This window comes from Sinocyclocheilus grahami, unplaced genomic scaffold, assembly GCF_001515645.1.
Source record: "Sinocyclocheilus grahami isolate Dianchi unplaced genomic scaffold, SAMN03320097.WGS_v1.1 scaffold717.1, whole genome shotgun sequence".
NCBI classification, from domain to species: domain Eukaryota; kingdom Metazoa; phylum Chordata; class Actinopteri; order Cypriniformes; family Cyprinidae; genus Sinocyclocheilus; species Sinocyclocheilus grahami.
Window position 1 is genome coordinate 445,292 of NW_015505896.1, and position 10,607 is coordinate 455,898.

Below are 10,607 nucleotides of genomic sequence, written 5' to 3' on the forward strand. Positions count from 1 at the left end.
GGATTATTTATTTTTTTGTAAAATCTCACATACTATGGTTATATTCTGGTCTTTTATTCAGCTTTATCCATATGGATATTGTGTCGTCTCTGCCTGTCAGCTCAAGCGTCGTCGCAGCTTTGATCTAATTTCTGTTGTCCTGAGCGTCCGTCTTTGATTTTTCAGCATGTTCCCTTCTGTTCTCGCCTGAAACTTCCTTCACCTTTTCTCTTTGCTTTTTTCTTATAGAAGAGATAATAACCATTATTGAAAGATACCCTTATGACCGGCCGTATGAGGGCAGAGGCAAACAGTCGAGTTCTGCACTTTGGGCCGTATTTCAAGATATGACATTTATGTTGACATTTTTGTGCTATGAAGGATTAATAAGTGAGTCTGCTATCCACTTTTCTCCTCTCACAGAAGGTTGAAAGATTTTCTTTTCTGCAAAATAGTTCTCTTCTCATCTCATGGTGTAACAGCACACTGCCTCTCTCCTCTCATGATATCACCATCTGACGGCCATCAAACACTTACGGTATGAATCAAGAGATTTTTTTCCATTTCAAAAGACTGCAGATATCTTAATGTTCTCAACGTTCTGTAAAAATAACATGAGATGCTGAAACAGGTTCAAAGATCAGAAGTCATTTTGCAATAAATTGCTGTTCTTGTTGATTCACTGTTGCAGAAATTTTCCTTAATGTCACAAGCACAGACTTGCTGTGTACAGTAATTTGATCTGGTCATGGTTTTGTGGATCATGACTCAAAGCAGGTCCAAAATAGACATCTTAAAACTGGAATAAAAAAATTAAAGTAAATTTGTATTTTATTTACAACAAAGGAACATTATACAGAACTATGGAGAAGAAGGACACTGGAACTTAAGGCACTGGAACATTTTCTGTGTTGAAGAACATAATTATCAGGTTTTGTTCATGTCTGCTCATGTGTTGCTGTCATTAAAGCAAAAAGAAGACAACATGCTAAGACATTTTGTAAATTTTAGTTTGTTTTGTAACTGTTAATTTATCTATATTATTATATTATATATCTATATATTATAACTATTTATCTATTGTAAAAATTCTTTGATAATGTACACTACTGGTGATATGTCTGGACACAACTACACATTTGACATATTTTGTAATTTTAGTATTAAAAGTAGTAAGTCATGAAAATGCTGAAATAATATTATTATATTATACATACTGTACATACAAATAACACAATAATTGACATGCTACTATAGTTCTTATTCAGAATTAAAAAAATGTGTGTGTGTGTGTGTGTGTGTGTTTGTGCGTTTTTGTGACAAATGAGGACATAAATTTGTATAATGACAAGGGTATGACATAGGTATTGCAAGGAGAAGGTGACTTTTCAGGACATTACCCCATGTCCCCACTTTTCAAAACGCTTATAAATCACACAGAATGGGGTGTATTGAAAATCTGAAATAGCAGAAAGTCTCCTGTGAGGGGTAGGTTTAGGGGGAGGGTTGGTGTAGGGCAATAGAATATACGGTCTGTACAGTATAAAAACCATTATGCCTATGGGATGTCCCCACTTTTCACAAAAACAAACCTGTATGTGTGTGTGTGTGTGTGTGTGTGTGTGTGTGTGTGTGCATATTTTTCTATACTGAACAAACCTTTTCACAAAAACAAACCTGTATGTGTGTGTGTGTGTGTGTGTGCATATTTTTCTATACTGTGGGGACTTAAACCTGAGTACACACCAACTCATGGGGACTTGTGTCACCGTGGGGACCTAAATTGAGTTCCCCATGGGTACAGAAGCTTATAAATCATACAGAATGAGTTTTTTTGAGATTGTAAAAATGTTTTCTGTGAGGGGTAGGGTTGGTGTAGTGCGATAAATAATACAGTTTGTACAGTATAAAAACCATAACACCTACGGGATGTCCCCACAAGGATATTGAACCAGACTGTGTGTGTGTATGTTTGTATACACACACAAACACAAAATATTTTTACAATTGTTTTTTTTTTTTTACTTTCATAAATTGCATTTGTTTAATATAAATTTGTATTACTATTATAATTATTAAATGTAATTGTTTGCTTGTACATATATTAAATGTGTAATTGTGATTAATCATCTTCTGTACAAAGATAAATGTATTTAAAATGTATTTGATTATTATTAAATATAAAATATATTATTCACTTTAATAAATTACATTTATTTAATATACATTTTAATCACTATTATTTTAGTGTAACTGACCTATTGCTATAGCATAAAAAAGTATGTATAAACTCACTGGTAGTTTCAATGGTAGTTTAATTTGTAAAAAAAACAAAAAACAAAACAGACTTTTGGAATCATGTACAAACACCTCGAAACTAAAACTCCTATTTGTCCCTCACAGATGACACAACACTGAGAAAACTTGCTTGTTTGAAATGTAAATGACATTTTACACAACATGACCTTTATAAAGACTCAACGCTATTAAACCCCTCTCCAGCTTTCCAGCGACAGACCTGCCAGTGAGTTCAGCCTATTGTTATCCAGCTCACACAACTCAGCATTGTTTTACAAGGTTTTGTTTATCCATCTGGATCCACCCCAACTCAAGCCATAAAACAAAGATGACTGCAGGACTGCCTTCCCATTCGGATGATTTAATTTAGCTCTGGTCAAAGAAGAATGATGAAGAAAAAAACCTGATGCTGCATGTTAATAAGACTGGAGACCATGACTATCTCCATGCTAGATGAAGTGTAAAGAATGAAGGCTCCACTCAATTACCGGCGGTGAGGTGTGACTCTTGCATGCACTTTTAATTTACTGCGCCACTTTCTTCCTATTCCTCAAAGGAACGCTGATGAGAGTCAATTGGCTTTGTTTGGGAATAAATCCAGAGGAAGCAGTTTAAACAGTCCACTCGTGTTGCAGATAAATGTTTGTCATTGGCGTCGCCCCGTCCGTCTCAAAGAAATCCGATAAGGCTGTGAAGACACATGATAATTGTGCACTGATGTAACAAATGTGACATTTAACAAACAAACACTGCATAAACAGATCAGCCGACTGATAGCGGGTAGAGGATAGCGCTGGAAGGTTACGGGCCACTGAATAATCCCTGTATCAAGCCCAGGGGTCAGCGCATGTACACTGCGGCGTATTTGTAGGTGATGAGATGGAGAGATTTGTGTCGGTTTAAACACAACGGCTTATCTGCTGAAACGAAGGATTTGTAAGAACGGATCAGCTGGTAAAAAGGGTAAATGTTGTTTTAGTTAAAGGATGGGAGTTAAGCCTTCAGGATATGAGGATCTCCTTAGAGCACTAATGGCGCATGTGTCAGAGTGAGAAAAGTGGGAAACTTGACAGGGAAGTCTAGTTATACGCAGCTGCCTCATGTGCTATTGGACACAAATAAAGTAACTATTGCTTCATTCTTGAACTGTTTTCCCCTGGATAAAATTTTAATTCTCTTTATTCTGTATTCTGAAATATATACAGGTGCATCTCAATAAATTAGAATGTCGTGGAAAAGTTCATTTCAGTAATTCAACTCAAATTGTGAAACTCGTGTATTAAATAAATTCAATGCAGACAGACTGAAGTAGTTTAAGTCGTTGGTTCTTTTAATTGTGATGATTTTGGCTCACATTTAACAAAAACCCACCAATTCACTATCTCAACAAATTAGAATATGGTGACATGCCAATCAGCTAATCAACTCAAAACACCTGCAAAGGTTTCCTGAGCCTTCAAAATGGTCTCTCAGTTTGGTTCACTAGGTTACACAATGATGGGGAAGACTGCTGATCTGACAGTTGTCCAGAAGACAATCACTGACACCCTTCACAAGGAGGGTAAGCCACAAACATTCATTGCCAAAGAAGCTGGCTGTTCACAGAGTGCTGTATCCAAGCATGTTAACAGAAAGTTGAGTGGAAGGAAAAAGTGTGGAAGAAAAAGATGCACAATTAACCGAGAGAACCGCAGTCTTATGAGGATTGTCCAGCAAAATCGATTCAAGAATTTGAGTGAACTTCACAAGGAATGGACTGAGGCTGTGGTCAAGGCATCAAGAGCCACCACACACAGACGTGTCAAGGAATTTGGCTACAGTTGTCGTATTCCTCTTGTTAAGCCACTCCTGAACCACAGACAACGTCAGAGGCGTCTTACCTGGGCTAAGGAGAAGAAGAACTGGACTTTTGCCCAGTGGTCCAAAGTCCTCTTTTCAGATGAGAGCAAGTTTTGTATTTCATTTTGAAACCAAGGTCCTAGAGTCTGGAGGAAGGGTGGAGAAGCTCATAGCCCAAGTTGCTTGAAGTCCAGTGTTAAGTTTCCACAGTCTGTGATGATTTGGGGTTTTTGTTAAATGTGAGCCAAAATCTATTTTCAATAAATTCAATGCACACAGACTGAAGTAGTTTAAGTCTTTGGTTCTATTTAATACACGAGTTTCACAATTTGAGTTGAATTACTGAAATAAATTAACTTTTCCATTACATTCTAAATTATTGAGATGCACCTGTACATGTAGCAACACTTCTATTTAGAATCACATCAGCCTGAAGAATCCTTTGATGTTGAAATGGTTTTTGTGTTATAGTTTAGGTTATTTTTTTCCTGCCTTCTTTTTTTCAAATCTGTAACTGTCAAAGCCACCTCATTACTGATTTTCTTGAGCTCAGCAATCCAACTACACAGACATTTAACACATGCTCAACACAGATTCTTGACTGGTTTTCCTAGATGAAATGGTAGTTCTCTTTGTTCTGGAATATAAATACCTTTTTTTAAATAGCTATATGCATATTAAATAGCTGTATCACAGCATGGCTATCAAAATAGCATCAAAATCACATTCCGGTGTGTCAAAACTTCCTTCCAGGAGGTTCCAACACTCTCAACAGGTACATGATTTATTTATTTTCTATAAATTTAAACTAAATAAATTGTAATCCTATCAATCACATATTTTTCTCCTTTTAGTTTAAAGGGGTCATATGATGTTGCTAAAAAGAACATTATTTTGTGTATTTGGTGTAATGAAATGTGTTTATGCAGTTTAAAGTAAAAAAAAACACATTATTTTCCACATACTGTACATTATTGTTTCTCCTCTATGCCCCGCCTTTCTGAAACGTGTCGATTTTTACAAAGCTCATCGTTCTGAAAAGTAAGGTGTGCTCTGATTGGCCAGCTATCCAGTGCGTTGTGATCGACCGAATACCTCAAGCGTGAGATGGAAATGTTACACCCCTCACATACTATGCCGTGTCCCGGCCGGAGCGACAAGACAAAAACATTAAAACCCATTACAAACGAGGCATTTGTTGCATCCAGTGGGGACATAATTACTGATTATAATGACTTATACTGTCTTTTTACGTGTTGCATTGCATTGCAGTGCATCGCGCCGCGTAAACATAAAACTGTCTGCATTTGTGATCACAGAAATGACAAACAACAAGTGCTACTCTACTGCCCAAAACTCGCGTTTGAATCATCAGTGGCAACGAAAAACACAGCGTCCTAGCGTGAGGGGAAGCTGGGATAGAGTGAGCTGAGGCGGGCTGGACTCCACTTTGTCCATGGTGAAAGTTGATGTATTCCCTCAGCGACCAGCACAGATCAGCTCTAGGCATGACGAAGCGGATATCGTCCTCTTTTGGAAGACCAAACAAAGTAGTTTCACTTTCACAACGAAGCACACAGCGTCTTCAGGACATGGTGGCAGCAACAATACTCCAGAAAGAATAAAAGTTACGCCTTCTTTCTTTGCGTGAACATTTGGGTGGTGTTATGCAAATCTTCCCAGATAGTGACGTAGACATGTGGGTGCGTGTTAGAATGAGCCGTTTTAGGTAGGTGTGGCTGACTCTTAACTTTTATAAAGAATATCTATTTGGATTTGAGACTTTAGTCTTTGCAACTTTACAGATCTTCTTTATGCACCAAGAGCTTGTAACACTCCAAAGAGAAAGGAAAAATTGAAATCGCATCATATGAACCCTTTAACAGAACATGTAAATATGACGAGCTCTGTTCAGCTTCTCTTCTCCTTCTCCTTCTTCTTCTTTTTCTTTTTCTTTTTCTTTTTCTTATTATTATTCCTATTATGGTGTCTACATAATATTAACAATACTAATATTAATAATATAAATATAGTGATATGAAAGAAAATATTTTCTGGTGGTTATAACACCATTAAGGTATATAGCACTTTCAAAGCATGGCTCTTTATGGAACCATATTAAAAGGGATCTATTTAGCACCAAAAGGGGTTCTGCTATTGTTATACGCCAAAGAAACCCATTGGTATGATTTAGAATCATTTTACTTTAGAATGCATGAACAAAAACAATGAAGACACTTTCAAACTGAACAAATTCCAGCCAGTGTATTTGCTGTGGATGTCAAAGGCTGAGACTCCAGTCAAACTGGATTTAGCATTGACAAATCCATCTGTCACTTGGTAGAACTAGTGAGCATGACATTGAGTCCTCATCCTTGACAACCATGAACAAAACTATGAAAGGTAAAAGAAAATGTACCACCAAAACTGTAAAGCCACACATACACACACAATATATGGAATAGTTTAACTTAATATTTAAAAAAAAATGCATATGTGTTTTTTGTTGAGTATCATTTGATCCATCTGGCTTTTATAGTATGATATAGTGCACTCTAAAAAAAGCTGGGTTAAAAAGGGACAAACCCAGCTATTGGGTTGTTTTGACCCAGCGGTTGGGTCAAAACAACCCAATAGCTGGGTTTGTCCCTTTTTAATCCAGCGTTGGCATTTTTTAGAGTGTGAGAATGTGGAGAATATGGACATTCAGTGTAAAAGCTGGGTACTGAAGCTAAACCAGCTGAGAACCACACATATAGATGACCTCAAAGCTAACAGACGTGAAATAAAAAGCTAACAAACCTCCACTGTTTTGTCTTTGGCAATGTTGTGAAATTACAAAGGATCTATTGGTTCAGCACCAGCATGAGGAATCAGCACCACGGACAGCAACCCTGCTCACATTCAGCCTGCCTTGTCTCATGCTGATATACGGCAGCTCTTTGCCCTTAAAGAGAAATCTGAGGTCAGCTCTTTTAATTCCTTTAAAATCTTAATCATAAGAACATCTCAGCTAACTCTAAATCAGTAGAAAAGGCCAAAGGGAGGTTAATAGGAGACAGAATAGTCTGTATGCAACTATGAACTACAGCAATCAAACTGCTGCCTTCATAAAATCTGGTCCGAATATAAAGAATATACACTTTCTAACAACTGTATAATGCTTTTTCCTTCAGTAACACATTACAGTATGGTTCTATAAGTTAACTACAATAGTTAACATGAACTAACAATTCAAAAGCATGTATTCATTTATTAATTTTAACATTTACTAATACACTATTAAAATCAAATGTTATGTCTGTTAATATTATTTAATGGACCTGAGCTGACATGAACCAACAATGAAAAGTTGTATTTTATTAACTAATGTTAACAACGATTAATAACACTGTAACAAATGTATTGCTCATTGTTATTGTGGTTACACTTTATTTTGATAGTCCACTTTAGACATCCTACTAACTATAAGTAACTTTGCAATTAAATGTCAACTAACTCTCATTAGAGCATTAGTAGACTGTTAGGTTAGTGTTAGTGTTAGTAGAATAAGTTGACATGCACTTGCAAAGTTACATAAATAAATAAATAAATAAATAAAGCATTACAGGTATTTAGCAGACAGTCTACTATTACTCTAATGACTGATAATTGACATGCAGTTACTTATAATTAGTAGAATGCCTAAAGTGGACTATCAAAGTAAAGTGTTACAGTTATGTTAGTAAATGCAATTATAGTACTTTATTATAAAGTGTTACCGCTTTTCTTTATTTTACAAAACATTGTACTCCATTACAATTAAAAGCATGTTTAGTTACTTTGTGTGAGCATGCTGAAGTGAATTGATAAGGTTGGCTGACTCTGAAAAGTCCAGAAGTTGAATCTTGTACACAAGGTCTAGAGACGTTTGGAAAATGTAAATGTTTTTTATGCTTGAGAGAATTTAAATTTGGGGCCTTTAAGAGTCCCTGACATCTATATGCATGCGATCAGCGGACCGGATGAAATTTACGAGAGGTTGGGCAGGGATTGATTCCTTGACCTTGCTCGCTTAGCCAGAATAATGCAAACTTCTGTGTCTCTGCTTTATTCTGTTTGCAACCATTATTTATTTCCTTTGGCCAGTTATTTTCCTGAGAGTGACAATATATCAAGGTTGGGTCTGATTCCTGAGCTGCCACATTTCACCACTTCATTCTTCTTCGAAGCAACTTAAGGCACAGCTCTCTTCTCTCTCTCATTTTTTTTTAATTAGTTTACATTTTTTTCTGGTGAAGGAAATGCATAAATTAATAAGAAAGCTGTGTACTGAGTAATCCACTAGGGTGACAATTTTTTACCTGAGAAATTTGGAAACCATGTTACATGGAAGTAAAAATTACTTTAGAACGATGACAGCATCATCATAGACAGCAATATTTTTTACAAAGAGATTGGTGGTTACCATCATTGAAAATGGGTAAAATTCAACAATTTGGACATGAAGCCACACTGAGACTAACTATAGGATTGAACCATATAGATCCTTATAAATGAAGATTACATAATAAAAGTGTGTTACAAATGAGCGTCTAAAAGGACATTAAGATATATTTAATACTTCTAGAATTACAGACAAACAAACTTTGGAAAAATAATATTTATGGCACTCAAACGGGTATTCATGTTCAATGCATATGTTTTGATAGAAGGAACCGAGATACATTTCTAGTTTCAACATTAACTGTTCTTCAGACATTCCTCTTTAAAAGGAAAAAAAAGTATCAGCTGTATGCAAAGTGACTTGGTTTTTGACCACTGAAAATATGTACGATTGAACACATTAACAAAATATGTACGATTGAACACATTAACACAATTTTACTCTCGGAGCCATATTGAGATCACAATATCTCGGGACTCAAACCCCTCAATAGAATCTGAAAAGTTTGTCAAGAACCAAAATATAAAAGCTCTGTGTAAAAATAAAACGATGATGCTGCCATCTTTCTAAAGTAATTTGGTCTCCACAGTTCAGGTGAAAATTGTCATTTTGACCTCTCTCACTATAAAATAGTGGATTACTCAGTAATGTGACATTTAATATTTTAGCCTTCATCGCTATTCATATTTGTCTTTCTTCAGAAAAAAAAAAATCAACAAAATTATTTTTTTTCTGAAATTTGGTTGATTTGACATGGAATGACCCTCACTGTATTTATTTAAAAATCAGTCATGTAATAAGCAAGATAATGTACATCCAGTTGGTCATTACCAAAAAATATATTTTGCAATAACAAGTGTCTCACTATAAATTATGCCTTACACAACTGTTACTTATAAGAAAAAAAAAACACAATGCACAGCAACAGCACAGATACAATAATCAGACCACATGCGTGTTAATATTTGCTTGAACTACTTTTGACCCTTGCTTAAGTCCACACAGAAAGTGTTGAGAGCCATTAGGCAGCAGAATGAGTTTCGTTCTCATGCTGTGTGGTAGATTGACCTATTCTTCAATTTGTTTTATCTCAGTATATACTGAGACTTTTGGCACTGAGGTTCACATAATAGAAGTATAAATTAAATATTACGATGGCCCAGGACCTTTAACTAGACCATTAAGAAGAAAACCAAGAACTTCACAGAGTAACAGCCCTACTAAAGTGCTTTCAACAACTCAGATGAAAGAATATATCATGCCAGGGTGATTTAATTCATATTCAAAGGTATATGTTTTAATTTTTCCCCCTGCTTTTTTACACTGTGTAGCTAAATGAGTATTAAAGTACAATATAAACACTGTGTAATTTTTACACTGTACATTTTACCAATACTATTTCAGTCTTTCTACTTCAATTTCAAAATCCATGTTTTATTCAATGAGTTAATTACCATTTATATGTGGGTCAAAGACGAAAAAGGGTTTAAGCATAAAAACAATAATTGTAATACTGCTATAAATTGTTGTTGTTTTCCCCAAAACATTTTTTAAAAATTCAGTTTAATTTAATCGCAATTTTGTTTTTGTTTTTCTGAGCAAAAAAAAATATATCATACATTTATCCCTGATTTACAGAAGAGACCCACTAAAATGTCATTCAGTGTAACAATCTTGTCAGGCATATTTACAACAAAAATCTATTTATTACGTATTAAAAAAATTACTTTCACCCCAAATACTAATTAGTTGTAATTTTACTTTTTTTTTTAAATTTGCCACTATCCTAAGTTTTGCCCATTTGTCAGTGAGAATTTTTTACTCATTTAAAACACAATAAAAGTGTATTGGCTCTCTTATTCTTTTATATATTTTAATATGTACACGTCAGAATAAGCATGTTGTTTGAATTTTTACATAAATATTGTCTTACACTGAATAACAATGTAACATTATTTCAACCAAATTTTGACATTTTATTCTCCCAAAACTTATTTGAAACCTTAAAAGTAGACACTTTACTTACATTTAATGTGCTTTCTATGGACATAAAATCACTTTTGTA